The sequence below is a fragment of the Giraffa tippelskirchi genome, chromosome 4, assembly GCF_054371585.1.
Source record: "Giraffa tippelskirchi isolate mGirTip1 chromosome 4, T2T-mGirTip1v1.2.pri, whole genome shotgun sequence".
NCBI lineage: Eukaryota > Metazoa > Chordata > Mammalia > Artiodactyla > Giraffidae > Giraffa > Giraffa tippelskirchi.
The window spans coordinates 206497415-206513117 of record NC_137278.1 but is presented as its reverse complement, the minus strand read 5'-3'; the positions used below and the strand labels follow the sequence as shown (position 1 = coordinate 206513117).

Here is a 15703-nt window from a genome sequence, read left to right as displayed (position 1 = left end):
TTTAGGAGCTTTTTGTATATTGGGCTGTAAATCCTTTGTTGTTTGTATTGCAGATACAACAGCTCCCCTCGCTATTGTGTCTATAATTTGTTTTTCCTTTGTTTGGATGTCTTTTTCCATAAAATTTAAAGATTTTTATGTAGTCAATTATGTCTAGGGCTTCCCAGGTAGCTCAATGGTAAAGAATCCACCTGCCAGTGCAGGAGACGCAGGTTCAATCCTTGATCTGGGAAGATCCCCTGGGGAAGGAAATGGCAATCCACTCCAGTGTTCTTACCTGGAGAATCCCATGGACAGAGGATCCTGGTGTGCCACCATCCATGGAGTCATAAAAGCGTCAGACACAACTTAGTGAGTAAACAGCAACAAAATATGTCTAAATCTTTATAGCGTTTAGGTTTCCTCTTCCATCCATGATCTACAGAAAACTATAGACCTATTCTCTGTATGTGTGCATATACATGTTTATATATTTATCTACAACATTTCTAAATAAAAACTAACTTGAACATAGTAGTGTACTGAAAGACTAATTTTCCATGACCAAGCAAGGTATGTTCCAGAAGCACAAGGGGCATCACATGAGGAACTTTGTTGGCTGGAGGAAGTTCTTGCCCAAGGCTTAGAGCATGGTATATCCTAGCCCTGCCATGTATTCACTCTGACCGGATTGTTTAATCTCCCTGAGCTTCAGTTTCCTCATCTGTAAAATTAGCAGGGCAAGAATGCCATCGCACAGATGGCAGTTGATATAAGGACTGAATGGAATAATACATGCAAAGTGGTTAAAGCAGGGCTTGGTACATAGTAAGTGCTCAATTAACGTCATGGATAGCAATTCACTATGCAAAAAGAAAACTTATGTTGACTGTATCAGCAGATGCTTGAAAAGCATATTATAAAATTCTACAGCTACTCCTTCATAGAAGAAGTGCAGAAATATTTACCAGAACTCAGCAGTCAGCGAGTTAAGTGGCCAGTTCATTAAGCTCCACATGTGACAGGGAGGCCTGCATGCAGCACTCTTCCCTCATGTCTGTGAATCCCCAGATGATGCTGTGGACTTGACAGGCTCATGGGGAGAGGGGCCACAGGAGCAGTGTCAGTCCATCCTGAGCTGGCCCTGTGTTTCTCTTCCTCTCTGTCTGGAGCATGTGACCACCTGTCCCTAAGGCCTGCCTTTCCCATTGCAGCATGGGTGTGGCTTCTGGTCTTACTCTGCAGGAGCCAGGAATAAATTCCTGAGGTCGAGTGGGCAATAGGATTGTAAAAGTAATAAGCCACCTCAAAATGGCCAGGGGAGCAGTTCTAGGACACTGAAGGTCAGCACCAGATGGGTGAGCCTGCCAGGTGCCATTCTCTCTGCAAGGAATTAGCCCAGTCATAATTCTTAAACTTCCCCATCCTCTTCTGCACTCAATAAATAAGTGGACCACTGTGCTAAAAATAGAGAGGGGGGGAAGGCCTGAATGATCTGAACCCTGGAGGTCTTCTCATTTGTTGAACACCTGTGTTTTTTTCCTTGTCTTTTTTATGGCACTTTTCTTCAGATTCTTTACCAGCTGAGCCACCAGGGAAGCCCACCTCTAGTTTAGGAAGGTTCTATTAGATGACTTAAAATTCATGTAAACGGTGGGTGATGGATGTGTAAGTTCTGAAGTGTAATTATAAAAACCTTGAAACCAGCCTCCCAGATTGAAACCATTGTGTTCCACAGGGAGGCTCTTATTTGGGGCTTCCTGCCAAGGGCAAAGGTATTCCGGGATATTTGATCATTCTCTTGCTCTTTTAAAAAGAGAACACTTAAACACATATGTCAGTCAGTCAGTTCAGTCACTCAGTTGTGTCCGACTCTTTGTGACCCCACGGACTGCAGCACGCCAGGCCTCCCTGTCCATCACCAACTCCCAGAGCTTACTCAAGCTCATGTCCATTGAGTTGGTGATGCCATCCAACCATCTCATCCTCTGTCGTCCCCTTCTCCTCCTGCCTTCAGTCTTGACTAGCATCAGGGTCTTTTCCAATGAGTCAGTTCTTCTCATCAGGTGGCCAAAGTATTGGAGTTTCAGCTTCAGCATCAGTCCTTCCAATGAATATTCAGGACTGATCTTCTTTAGGATGGACTGGTTGGATCTCTTTGCAGTCCAAGGGACTCTCAAGAGTCTTCTCCAACACCACAGTTCAAAAAAAAGACATGTATATGTATCTATAAATAATATATTCAGGTCTTGTTTATGAGCTTTATCAAAAGGGAATCAAGTAATCTGCAAATTTCATTTTTACTCCTGAAGAGTATTCTGTTGTGTGTATCGTATTAGGGTTCTCCAGAGAAACAGAATCAACAGGATCTGTGTATGTACAGAAAGAGATTCATGTTGAGGAATTGGCTCCCGTGATTATAGAGACTGGCGAGCCCACATCTGCATTGCAGGCAAGCAGGCTCAGGCCAGGAGAGCTAATAGTGCAGTTCTTGTTCCCTGCAAAGGCTGGCAGCCCAAGGGACCCGGGAGAGGTGATGGTGCAGATGAAGACAGAAGGCTGGCAGGTGAATTCCCTCTTACTTGGGGAGAGTTGGCTTTTTGGTTCTATCCAGGCCTTCAAGTGATTGGATTGGTACTCACCAGCATTACAGAGGGCAATCTACTTTACTAATTAAAATGTTAATCTTAACTGAAAACACTCTTGCAGAAACACGCAGAATAATGTTTGATGAAATATCCATGCATTTCATGACGTGCAAACTTAACCGTCACATGCATAGACCGCAGTTTATCACCCTCCTGTCAGCAGGTGTTGGGTCGCTTCTGTTTTTTGGCCCGTAGGCGCACTCTGGGTATGAACCTTTTCTGTAAAGGTCTCTTGGTGCACTCAGTTTCTCTAAGGTTTATATAGGAGTAGACTTGTTGCTTCTGGGCTGAGTGTGCTCAGTGTGCTGAAATGCCTCCTTCAAGCAGCATGCCAGTTGCCTCTCCAACCTGGCACAGGAGTTCCCGTTGCCCACATCCTAGCCCAGTTGGGTTAATTGTCACACTTCATAATCATACCCACACAGAGGATGTCAAATGTTATCTCATTCTGGCTGGAACTTAACCTACTTACTAGGGGGATGAGCCTGTTACCACGTGGCTATTAGCAGTTCAGGCTTCCCTGGTGGCTCAGATGGTAGAGTCTGCCTGCAGTGAAGAAGACCTGGGTTCAGGAAGATCCCCTGGAGAAGGAAATGGCAAAGCAATCCAGTATTCTTGTCTGGAAAAACCCCATGGATGGAGCCTGGTAGGCTACAGTCTATGGGGTCGCAAAGAGTCGGACGTGACCAGGCGACTTCACTTTCTATTAGCAGTTCATGGGTTCTGTTGGTGACATGATTAGATCTTTTCCCATTTTTCTCTTGGATTGTGTGTAGTTTTCTTATTGATTTGTATGGTTCTTTATACACTCTACAACCCAACCCAGGGATCAAACCCAGATCTCCCGCATTGCAGACAAATTCTTTACCAACTGAGCCATCAAGGAAGCCCTATACATTCTACAAATACCAGTTTATTGGTTCTATGAGATACAGGAATCATCTCCTAGTTTGGGCATGTCTTTTTGCTTTCATTATGTTGTCTTTTGTTAAACATTTAAATTTCCAATGTAGTTGACAATATTAATCTTTTTTTTTTTTTAACATGATTGGTATTTTTAAGGACTTTGAAAAAGCAAACCTTTCCTGCTTGGAAGTTATAAAAATATTCTGTATTTTCTTTTAACAGTTTTAAGTTTTTGCTTTTCATATTTAACCCTTAGTCTTTCTGGAGTTGATTTGTAACTGATTTTGGGGTTTGGTGTGAGGTACAAATCTAGTTTTCTTTTCTTCTGAGTGGATGTTCAGTTGAGTCAGGATCACTACTGAATTGCCCTTCTGCACCCTGGGACTCTGCCTCTGTCACCTAGGGAATCAAGAAATTTGTGTGACTGTGACTTTTGTAAATTAAAACTTTTTTTCTGTTTGGTAAAATACGTGTAACATAAAATTCACCACTTTGACTATTTTAAAGTATAATTTTGTGGTATTAAGTACATCCACATTGTTATGCAGCCACCACCATCATCCATCCATCCATGTATCTCCAGAACTTTTTCATCTTTCCAAACTGAATCTCTATCCCCACTAAATGATAACTCTCATCTCTTTTCTCCCCCCACCCTGTGGGTCTATTTCTAGTCCACACCCGGTCAATACAGCACAAGAATAGGCAACCCTCCCTTCCTCTGTTCTGCTTTTAAATAGAATTACTTTAGTTTTATCTTCCTGATGAGTAAATCACAAGAAAGAGGACTTTGATGGAAAGGATTTCTGTATCCCTTGAAAGCACTTAACTTTGTGGTGAGCATAGGGTGAGAGCTTAATAAATGTTAATAATTGAGCATTGGCACAGGGCTTGAGAGAGTGTGTAAGTCCATCTCACTCAGGCTCAGACCTGTGAGAGAGTCAGAATGACCAAAACAGCACCTTTGTAACAGGCCCGGTGGATGTGGTGTGACCTAGCTCGTACACAGTGCTCACCAATGGACTTGCTGATTCTCCCTGACCTCCATGCCAGGCTTTGGCACAGCCTCCACAAAGGTCAGGGTCTGCAGAGCTGGTATGCTTGCTCCGGAGGCCGCCTTGCATCGATGTGGGGTGGAGAGAAGAGAGGCGAGAAGTGCTGACCTTCTTTCCTGCAGTTGAGCCAACTGACGCGGAGTGAAATGAGCTCGTGATGCCACAGCTGGCAGGTTGTGAGCTGGGGTTTGTTCTCAGCTGCAGTGGAGGCTTGGCATTCACACCTGAGCTGCATGTGCCCAAGGGCAAGGCTGCCATTTCTCTGATGGATTTTTCTCCCCTTCTTTTGATATGTGCTGTGCCCCTAGGTGCTAAGTGCTATCCTCGGTGCCAAGGAAACAAGGGCTGTGAGACAGGTTGGGGAAGGATAGGGGAACAGGCACAGCCCTCACATTGGATGGAGTACAACAGCCTGCTTCTGCAGCAGCTCGGAGAGGGGAGCACCCACCCCGCTGGGTATCTGGGGAAGGGGACTGTCCCTGGCACTGGTGCGGGGCCTGTCAGACCTGCTGGGGCCCAGGCATGTGGCCTGAGAGCTCGCCCTCGAGCCCTGTAGGACTGACAGGTGTGTAAAGTTGAAGGTGTATACGGAAAGTTTCTAGTTTAAGAAAACGTTAAAAAAAAAAAATAGGAAAAGCCTAGGCAGACTTTTTCTTAGTGTGGCATTAAAGGATGAAGCCTCAGTGGAGGGCGGTCGAGGGCAGTGACGCTCTGTGCAGACTCCTAGTTGTGTACTTTAGAGCATCCTGGTCAACATCTTGACCAGGATGTTACAGATGCTCTTCAGGGACAGGGTAAGCAGAAGGAATGAAGTTGTTCAGGATAGATTGATTGCCTCATCGATGGGAAACATGCAGGTCCTATCCATTTTCAAATTGTTGTTACCAAGAACAAGCACAACCATTTTAGACTGTCGTCTTTTTTAAAGCTTATTTTAAAAACATCAGTGCTGGTTTTCTCTCTCTGTCTTTCAGTGATTTTGTTGCAAGGCATTTTGGACAGGAGTCTGTCACATGGATTGTTCTTTGGGCTGACGTACAAGCACAAGACGTGTTTGCTCCTGTGTGAAGGTGGACGTCCAGCTGCTCTGCCACAGGTGCTTGCTTTGGCGTTGCCCCATGCCACAGAAGTGAAAGTGAAGTCGCTCAGTCGTGTCCCACTCTTTGTGACCCCATAGACTGTAGCCTACCAGGCTCCTCCGTCCATGGGGTTTTTCCAGGCAAGAATACTGGAGTGGAGTGGGTTGCCATTTCCTTCTCCAGGAGATCTTCCCCACCCAGGGATCGAACCCAGGTCTCCTGCATTGTAGACAGACGCTTTACCATCTGAGCCACCAGGGAAGCCACAAAAGTCATTTTAAATCTGGTTCAGAATGCACGAAACCTCCACGTACTGTTCATAGTTTGAAAATCCAGGTCTGTGCTTTTGTTTCTAGAACTGTGTCCAGTTTCAAATGTAGGACCATGCTGTTATAAAGAAGCTTTAAATACAAAGCTATTTAAAAGCACAAATGAGCTCTCGCAGGCTTGGTTGTTCCACACGTGGTCTCAGGTCAGAAAGACCGAAGGCAGAATCCTGCTCTGCTGCTCCCAGCAGCCCCCTCACTGAGTGCTGCAACGTCAGATCTCCTGGTGCTCAGTTCTGAAGGCAGTTCAGCCCTTCTCTAGAAACATATAAACTGCTGTTTTTTAAAATGGACTATTATATAGTAGTGGGTAATACCTCCTCCTTCTATTGCTTTCAGCTTAGTGGTAACCCACAGCCCCTCAGAGACTGCTGCGTGGATGAAGAGAGGTGCTGTGGGGGGGGGGGCTGGCAGGGAGAGGACTTGGGGGAGCTGGGGCAGCTTAAGGAGACTGGGTCGATGCCTGACCAGCACGGCCCTGGGTGGAGTGGGGAGACCAGGCAGGGCAGCCTCGCTGTTAGGAGGTCTCTTCTGGGTGTCAGCAGTTCACAGTCACAGGCAAGGCTCCATGTCCAGCAGCATGCTGCCACCAATCACCTGGTGTGGAGGGGTCCTCACTTTGGGTCTGACTGGTGTTTTTCACATTGTTAGACCCGGCTTATGAGTTTGGGGGAAGAATATGCCGAGGTGAAGTGCTGTCCTCTTCGCGTCGTATCAGGGTGTGGTGATGTCAGCATGGCATGTCATTGTAGAGCTTCACCTTGCAGGCTTAGTATCCTTATTCCTTGATTTTATACATGTTTTACGTGGCTCTGGGCTTCCCTAGTGGCTCAGACGGTAAAGAATTCGCCTGCAATACAGGAGACCCAGGTTCGATCCCTGGGTTGGGAAGACCCCCTGGAGAAGGAAATGGCAACCCGCTTCAGTATTCTTGTCTGGAGAATTCCACGGACAGAGGAGCCTGGCAGGCTACAGTCCATGGGGTCTCAAAGAGTCTGACACGACTGAGTGACTAACACTTTCACTTTATGTGGCTCTGCCTCCCCACTGGGTCTCTAGTTCTTTCAGGCTAGGACCCCTGCTCTGCTTGCTTTGTGCCCCTTCCCTGCGTGGGGACGCATGCTGTGGACCTACCGGGTCGTGTGAAGACATGTTTGAGTTGCGTGCTTCTGTGAGCATTTAACACTTTTCATAATCACAGATGAACTAAAGGTCAACCAAAAGGTTGACCATGTGCTGATAATTGTTGAAACTAGGGGTCATTGTTCTAATCTCTCTTTTTTATATGTTTAACATTTGCCATAAAAAATAAGAACACTTCCAGTCTACAGATACAATGGGTCCCAGGTTGTTTTGATAGTGCAGGTGCTGTGAGGTTAGTTGTTACCAGAGTTGATCAGGTTTGTTACTCATCTTAGATATGTTTGGTTCTTCCTCAGGGGAGCCCAGCCTGGCACTCTGTGATGACCTAGAGAGGTAGGATGGGGGAGGGGAGGGAGGCTCCAGAGGGAGGTGACGTGTGTGTAATTATGGCCGGTTTGTGTTGTTGTGTGGCAGAAACCAACACTGGAAAGCAGTTTTCCTACAATTACAGTTTGTTTCTCCACGATGATGTGTTGGTTTCTGCTGTACGACAACACAAGTGCAGATGACCACTGCCGGACTGAGCAGCTCATTTTCTCCCTGGGGCTCCTGCCAGGTTGCCTGCAGCGTGTCCTTGAGCTATGCTGGACTGGACGCTCTCAGGTGCTCAGCCCTGTCGGCCTCTTGGCAAGGTCCCCTCACTTTATCTACCTTCACGAGACCTTCTGAACCAGCCTGTCCGTATCCATACCTCGTTCCTTGTGGTCATTGTGAATTTGTTTCCATTTGGATTGTTGTGGCATTGATTCACTGATTTTCCAGTTCACTGATTTACTAATTGCCTGCTCTCTGAATTTCCTGGGGGTCAACCCTATGCTGCTGCCGCCTGAGTATGCACCTCCTTTGTTTCAGCCCTACCCTTGGAGAGGCCCCCTTGACCCTCCCCTAACTTAGTTGTGATCAACATCCTCTGGAGCTTCCAGATCAGGAGGTGGTCATCAGGAGGTGGTCTCCATGGCTGCCATTGGTAAACACATAGGTATACCTTATCCCCTCAACCTTCCCAAGCCCTGAAGTGGTTCCTGAGGCTGTGTTCACGTTAACAAGTAGAGGAACAGGAAGCTCACAAACTTGGCAAGGTCTGCATCTGCTCACCTCTGCCCCGCTCTGTTGCCTGACCCCACTCAGTGCTGCTTTTCCCACTCAGGAGTCTAGGGAGGGTCCTCTAGGGGGCCAGCCTCTAGTGTTACCTGGTCTGTGTCTTCACACATGCCAGAGCATGACTGGGCACATGCTGTTAAAAGACTCTTTAGTATAGTAGGCTTCGATTTTAAACGGTGGAAGTATAAGAAAAACATAAAATTTGTAAAACAACACACATTTTTAAGTTTGTAGTTGGTATTATATTTAAAATTGTATTTCAGACTGAGAATGGAAGCTTTTAGAAGTTAGAGACCATGACTTTTAAATTGAATTTACATAACACTCAATAATGTCTACAAGCTTTAGATTCATTCATTTAGTAAACACTTAATGTCTTCTTCTTACATGCCAAATTGAAGTATTGAAAATCTTGAACAGGCATTCAGATGTTTCTTGTTTCTTGGCCCATGGAGTTCTTGATCTTTTCCATCTTTCCCATGATCTGATCCCTAACACAGGTCCAAAATGAGGAAGGAAAGGAAAAAGTAATGATAGCATTCTGGAGTGCTTAGGATCACAACTTCATTTATTTACATATTTATACCCCTCCTAGTTTCACAAAGGATTTGAATTGGTTGTTTGAGACTATCAAAAAAAAAACTAAGGTCAGGATTGGCCGAGGCAGTTGACTGTAGATGGTGGGCATCTTGTTTCTTTCCTGAGTTTCCTCTGGGCTTGCTATCTGGCAGTTGTAATATGGTGGCTGCAACACCCTTTGTCTACAGATATGACAGGCTATATTTTAGTTCACATACCCTAATGAAAGGTGCTGGTCAGTGAAGTGGGAGCTGTCATCCGGTGCCCTGTGCGCTCCCCTGGGGAAGAGGAAGCTATAGCCAGAGGTGCAGAGCGAGCCAGCCCTTGCTTGCCTGACTCGGCTCAGGGTCTCCTCTCCTGTGGAGTCTTCCAGCACCTCCTCCCATCCTCCCCTACTTCACTCTTTAGGTGTGGAGGTATAACGGTGTGGATTACTTGTCACACTGTGTGGTTCTTTGGAAGCTTGTCTGTCTACCATGCTACCCTCTAAGCAGCTTAAGGAAAAGTGTGATGAATTATTTAGCTTGTGACTTCCAGAGTCTAGCAGAGAGAGTGTCCATATAAAGCAAGTGGTAAAATCACACTAATAAGCCTCCAATAAAACATTAACATAGTGTGTCTCTAACTCTATTCCTGAAAATACCCCCAAACTCATCACAAACTCTGCTAGCCTCTTGAATTCAGACCATCTTCTTTGGGTGTGTTGCCCAAAGAAGGCTCAAGGTGTTCCTGGGACTGGGGGGCAGTGGGGGAAGCCGTGTGGCAGCTTGACCACTGAGATGTTGTGTTAGAGGTTCAGGTGTTGCTTCTCACGGCATTTTATAAAATACACAAGGAAAGATATTCGCATGTATTTCTCTATCACTTTGGTGCTTTGAAGTTTTTCTTAATTGGGCTGTCTGCTTTAATTAGTCTGGCTTCATATTTTCTTTCTTTTTTTCCCTTTCTTTCTTTTCCTTTTTTAAAACCTTTGGTCAAGTGCCAGAGAAGCAAAGGCACTTACATAAAAGATTTTAATTTTTTTGTTTTACTTCACCAAAGATAGAACTGGTACTTAATTCAGCTAGTCCTGGCACCTTCTTTGATAGAGAATGGTAGAAATTTGGCTTGCTTTATTCCTTTTTATGTACATAGGTGAGAAGAGTAAAGGTGAAATGGCTCTATTTATGTCTTGGTTCATGAACAATACGAAAGGCTGACTAGTAGGATTTGAACATAGCCACTACCCTCTCCCCAACCAAAACCAACCAAATCAAACCAAACAGACAAAGACAACAAGAAAGACTGGACTGTTTTTACATAACCTATTTATGAGCATGGTAAAGTTCTAGAATTTAAGATTTACTTATCATTTGAAAAAAAAGAGAAAAGTGAATACCTGTAATTGTCGTATTAGATTTTACTTGTTTACTGACTGTCAAACAGCCATTGAGACCTGTCACAAGAGCTGCCGTTCCTAAGTTGCTGACTGGTGTGATCACATTTTTACTGCAGTGATGACAGAGAGAACCGAGCTAACCTGGTTAGAAAGTGGACCACTGGGGCTCCTCAGAGTCATTTGTGTGTGTTAGAGGATCAGTTATTCCAAGGACTGAGACCTAATAAAATACACTGAGTGTCGCCGTTACACAGAACTTGCTTTATTTAGCCTCTGCACCAGAGGACCTTGCCGTGCAGTTCCTGGTGAATGCCAGTCGCCGTTGCGATGCTGATGCCGATGCTGGGAGCAGGAGGAACCTGTGCTTTCCAAGTTCCGCAGCGGGCTCTGTCCCTCCTCTCTTTCTTCCTTCTCTTCTGTCCTGTCTTCTCCCTTCCTTACTCTTCCCTCTGCCTTTTCTCTTAATGGAGATACTATTTTACATACAACTGAATGCCCTCATTTACAGGCTGTGACAGCCACTGTCCTTATCAGGACCTGGAACATTTCCATCACTTCAGGAAGTCCCCTGTGCAGGCAGCACCCCAGTCCCCAGCCCTAGGCACGCACTGACCTGTCACCCTAGGTGAGTTTGCCAGGTTTACAGTTTCATATGAGACACACAGTATGTACCTTTCACATCTGGTTTCTTGCTCACCATGGTATTTCTGTGGTTCATTCACATTACATCTGCCGATGGCTCTTGCCTTTTAAATGCCAAGGAGTTTTCCACTGGGTGTCGATGGTGCTGTGCACCGTCAGGTCCTGATATCCTGTATGGAGAAGTGCGTTAGAGAAATCAGGGCTCCAGAGGGGTACACACGTAGGCTGTCTGTAATCCCCCCGCCTCCCAACTTTGCCCAGCACTGGAGGAAGACTGAGAGGAAGAGCCAGGAGACAAATGGAGATCTGGGGAGGTGGGGGGGAGTGTCACCTTTTCACACTCAGAGCCTTGAGTCTTGCTAGTCCCTAAGTGTTGGGCTTCTCAGAATGCTTTTCTGGTTACCTTCAGCTTGTAGCAGCCAGTGTGATCTTGGGACTTGTCTTTCTAGAGAGAGAGGGATGGGCATTCCTAGTGGTGTAAGGTCTTGTGACCAGAGAGACTGCTCTCGGTCTTCTGCATGACTTCCTCTATCCCTGCTGGCGCTCGGCCAAGGCCAAGTTCAGAGACACGTGAGCTGAGAAGCCCATCTGGTGTGCGGCCGCCAGGTCCCCCTGCCTCTCACCCCAGCCTCCGCCTGGGAGTTGTCTAGCTGCTGTGGTGCTCTGTCCTGGCTCAGCTGTTAGCTTTAACCCAGTTGGGAGGAATGAAGCACAGAATTGTATTTGCACTGCTCTATTAACAACCCAACTACTGTGCCTGTAAACCTTGTTAAGAATCACCTTGTGAGAGGCAGTGGTCACTTAGAACTCGGGGAAAAGCACTGTCCGGGGGTGGGGTGGGGAGAGGGGTGATAGCTAAAGGGTATGGGGTTTCTTTTGAGGTGATGAAAATGTCCTAAGCCATGGGTGATGGATGGTTGCCATAATCTGTGAATATACTGAAAACCACTGAGTGGTATACACTTTAAATGGCTGAATGGTATGGTATCTGAATTATGTCTCAATCCATTTTTTTAAAGTGTGGTATTAGAGCCAGGACAGACCAGTTGATGAATGGGGGGAAACTGACATCACAGAAATTTTATTCTTTTGGCATATGATGTGACCTGTTGCTAAATATCATAGTTTTCTTCACAGCTCTAGTTCCATGGGTGTGTGTGTGTGCGTGTGTGTGTGTGTGTGTGTGTAAAAGTGTGGTCGGAAGGGAATGGGCTTCAAAGTCTCAGGTGAACATGTGTTTGAATCCCCATCTGGCTGTTGTTAGCTGTGGTTTCCTTTCCATAAAAAGGGACTAGTAGTACCTATGTTATGGAGTCTTTTTTTTTTTTTCTCTTTCTAAATATTTATTGCAATGTGAATCCTCTGGTTAATTAAGGTATGTTTTATATTCCTTTTTAATGTTTGAAATTATATTTATTTATTTATTTTTTATAAATTTATTTATTTTAGTTGGGGGCTAATTACTTTACAATATTGTAATAGTTTTTGCCATACATTGACATGAATCAGCCATGGGTTTACATGTGTTCCCCTTCCTGGACCCCCCACCCACCTCCCTCCCCATCCCATCCCTCTGGGTCATCCCATTGCCCCGGCCCTGAGCCCTTGTCTCATGCATCGAACATGGAATGGTGTTCTGTTTCACATATGATAATATACATGTTTCAATGCTATTCTCCCAGAACGTCCCACCCTCACCTTCTCCCTCAGAGTCCATAAAATTGTTCCATGCATCTGTGTCTCTTATTCTGTCTCGCATATAGGGTTATCGTTACCATCTTTCAAATTCCATATATATGCATTAGTATACTGTATTGTTGTTTTTCTTTCTGGCTTACTTCACTCTGTATAATGGGCTCCAGTTTCATCCATCTCAGTAGAACCGATTCAAATGTATTTTTTTAATGGCTGAGTAATATTCCATTGTGTATATGTACCACAGCTTCCTTATCCATTCGTCTGCTGATGGACATCTAGGTTGCTTCCATGTCCTGGCTATTGTAAACAGTGCTGCGATGAACATTGGGGTACACGCGTCTCTTTCAATTCTGGTTTCCTCGGTGTATATGCCCAGCAGTGGGATTGCTGGGTCATATGGCAGTTCTATTCCCAGTTTTTTAAGGAATCTCCACACTGTTCTCCATAGTGGCTGTACTAGTTTGCATTCCCACCAACAGTGTAAGAGGGTTCCCTTTTCTCCACACCCTCTCCAGCATTTATTGCTTGTAGACTTTTGGATAGCAGCCATTCTGACTGGTGTGAAATGATACCTCATTGTGGTCTTTTAAAAGAGCTTGGCAGGCGCAGCTTCAGCATGTGACAGTCATATAGCAAAGGTATCAGGTGGAAGAGGTAGCATGGTCAGATGTCCTGATGTCTGTGAGCTGTGCTCAGTTAATGACTGTTCACTTGAATCCCCCTGCTGATGTGCGTTGGTCACAATGGCAGAGGTCAGCTAATTTGCTGAACTCTAGGCTTCTGAATTTTTTTCTGCTTTAATCCACATGGTTTGAATAGGTTGATGATAAGCTCTTAGATAACCCACTCATGTCCCCTGCTTCATGAAGCCTTCCCACCTGGGTCGCTACTCCCTTCACACTGATCCCTCAACCCTTGGGGCATGCTGGTTCTAGTATTTATCAGCTCGTGCCATTTTAGTTATTTATACTTCTGCCCTGCCCATACGCTGTGAGCAATGCAGGGCAAGGACCTTGGCTTTTCAATTATGGGGCCCTGAGGCCCTAAGCACTCTGCCTGGCGCTAATGTTTGTTGAATGAATGCCCAATGGTTTCAAGTCTGGTGACAACCAGATTGGAACTGGAAATACCAGTTTAGGCACCATGTGCTGGAGGTTAGCAGTGGGATTTCCTGGAGCAGTGTTTCTGTCCCAGCACCAGTTCAAAGGGCTGCACCCTGCCCCAGGATGGGGGAGCTTCCCTCCTGCCAGGAAGCCGCTGGTGAGGGGTGGCCAGAGTTGTGGGGAGGGAGAGAGTGCCCTGGCCACACTGGAGAGCTGGTCTCATTACCTCATAGTCCTGCTGCTATCTGTGTTCTTACTCAGTTCCTCTAAAATTTGCACTAGGCAGCAGCTGTAGCCAGGACCCAGTTCTGATCCTTCAGGGAAGCCGAGATGGAGAGGCAGTGTGTGCAGTGAGTCACAGCTGGACTCTGGAGGCCGACCCCCTGGGGTTCATTCCTGCCCTGCCATGTGCCAGCTCCAGGGCACAAGGCAAGTAGCACAAGCTCTCTGTGCCTCTGTTATCTCACCTGGAAAATGGAGGAGGTGAAATGAAGGCAGAAGAAGAGGGCGACAGAGGATGAGATGGCTGGATGGCATCACTGATTCAGTGGACGTGAACTTTGGCAAACTCCAGGAGATGGTGAAGGACAGGGAAGCCTGGCATGCTGCGGCCCATGGGGTCACGAAGAGTCAGATATGACTGGGCAACTGAACAACAACAACAACAGCGTTTACCCTCATAGGGTTATTTTCATGATTAACCATACATAAAGTAAGCACTATATAAATGTTTATTGAGCAGCCAGTGTTTGTTGGATTTACAGAAAATAAAGAGGATGAGGCTTGTAAACTTTGCTATGATTGCCCCTCTAGCCAAGAGTGCTATGTGGGGCTCTGGGACAAAGAAGAGAATTCTGTCATGCTACTTGATAGCGAGGCGAGGTAGACAGTTGACTTGCTTTGCTAAAACTCAGGTGTTTACTGCTTCTTAGTGGAAGAAAATATCCCCAGAAAAGGGCTTTGGTGACCAGGTTTTTATGCTGCCTGAACTTAGCTGCACATGCTCTGAAAGAACTGCCATTAGTTTTAGAAAGCCTGTCTTGGTGTGGTCAAGTATGCTGAAATCATTTCTAGAAACATTTTTCATCTTGCTCAGCCTTGTCCAGCCTTCATGTCCATCACTGGAGAAAATGATCTCTGGGGCATTAAAGCATCAGTTCCTGATGCTGCCTGACCCAGCAAACCCAAGGATGAAGTGGCCAGCCCCCCTGTAGACCAGAGGGTGCTACTCTGGTGTGCGCACCTTTGTGAGGGTGTGAGTGACCTAACTCAGCTGGCTGCAGAGCGCAGTGAGATCTGTGCTGAGCTGACTTCTGAGAAATGGGATATTTCCTGCCGCACCAGTAAACGAGGGTGTCACATAGCTGTCAAGTTCTAGACTGAATTTTTTTTTAAGTCCATGCTTCTCTTTTGTTGTTGTTGTATGGGGAGGGTGAGGGGAAGGTGGTATAATTTTCTGAGTAATGTGAATTATTATCGTATGTCAAATAATTGAGGCTATTGTTGATACTGTCTTTATTTTTTTTCCATTAAGGACTTTCTAAACTTGAGATTTTGGGAAGAGATTTTTAACCAATTTTGTTCTGTGTTATAAGGTCAGACTAGATGTCTGTTTTTAACTAACAGTTTTAACATTTTTGAATGAAAATGGGTAGTAATGTATATCCACTTAGCATAATTTTCCCTTGTATATTCTTTGGTCAATTACATATTTTCTGAGAAATATTTTAGGGACACTGAGCCCTTGAAGGATTTGTTTTTGTCTCTTTTTATGGATTACTTTGAATCTTCTCTTTCCTGCAGTGTTTATATTTTTGATGTTGTTGCATAAGTTTTTAAAACACTTTTTATTCAGGTATAAATATATATGTACACATAAAAGTGCACAAATTATAAGTGTGTATACCAATGGATTTTCACAAATACAGCACACCCATTGCAGCTCAAAAATCAGAGCTGCTCGGAGCGTTCCTGGTGACCTCTTCCTTTCCCCTCTGCCCTGTCCTCACTCAGCACCGAGTCGTGCCTCCTCTTCATCTAACAAAAATTATACAGGATGTTCTTGT

At 45.4% G+C, this 15703-nt stretch overlaps 1 protein-coding gene across 9 annotated transcripts in view; it reads left to right on the top strand.

Annotated features, from left to right (window-relative positions):
- Nucleotides 1-15703, top strand: part of PACSIN2 (protein kinase C and casein kinase substrate in neurons 2) — a 111687-nt gene that overhangs the window by 30378 nt on the left and 65606 nt on the right. For 3 of the 9 annotated variants that reach the window (XR_014081597.1, XM_081587814.1, XM_081587808.1), the window contains exon 2: nucleotides 5563-5684. The exons of the other annotated variants lie outside the window; for them this stretch is intronic. The gene's annotated coding sequence lies outside the window, so the exon portion shown is untranslated. The remainder of the gene's footprint in view (nucleotides 1-5562; nucleotides 5685-15703) is intronic. 9 annotated transcript variants of the gene reach the window in all.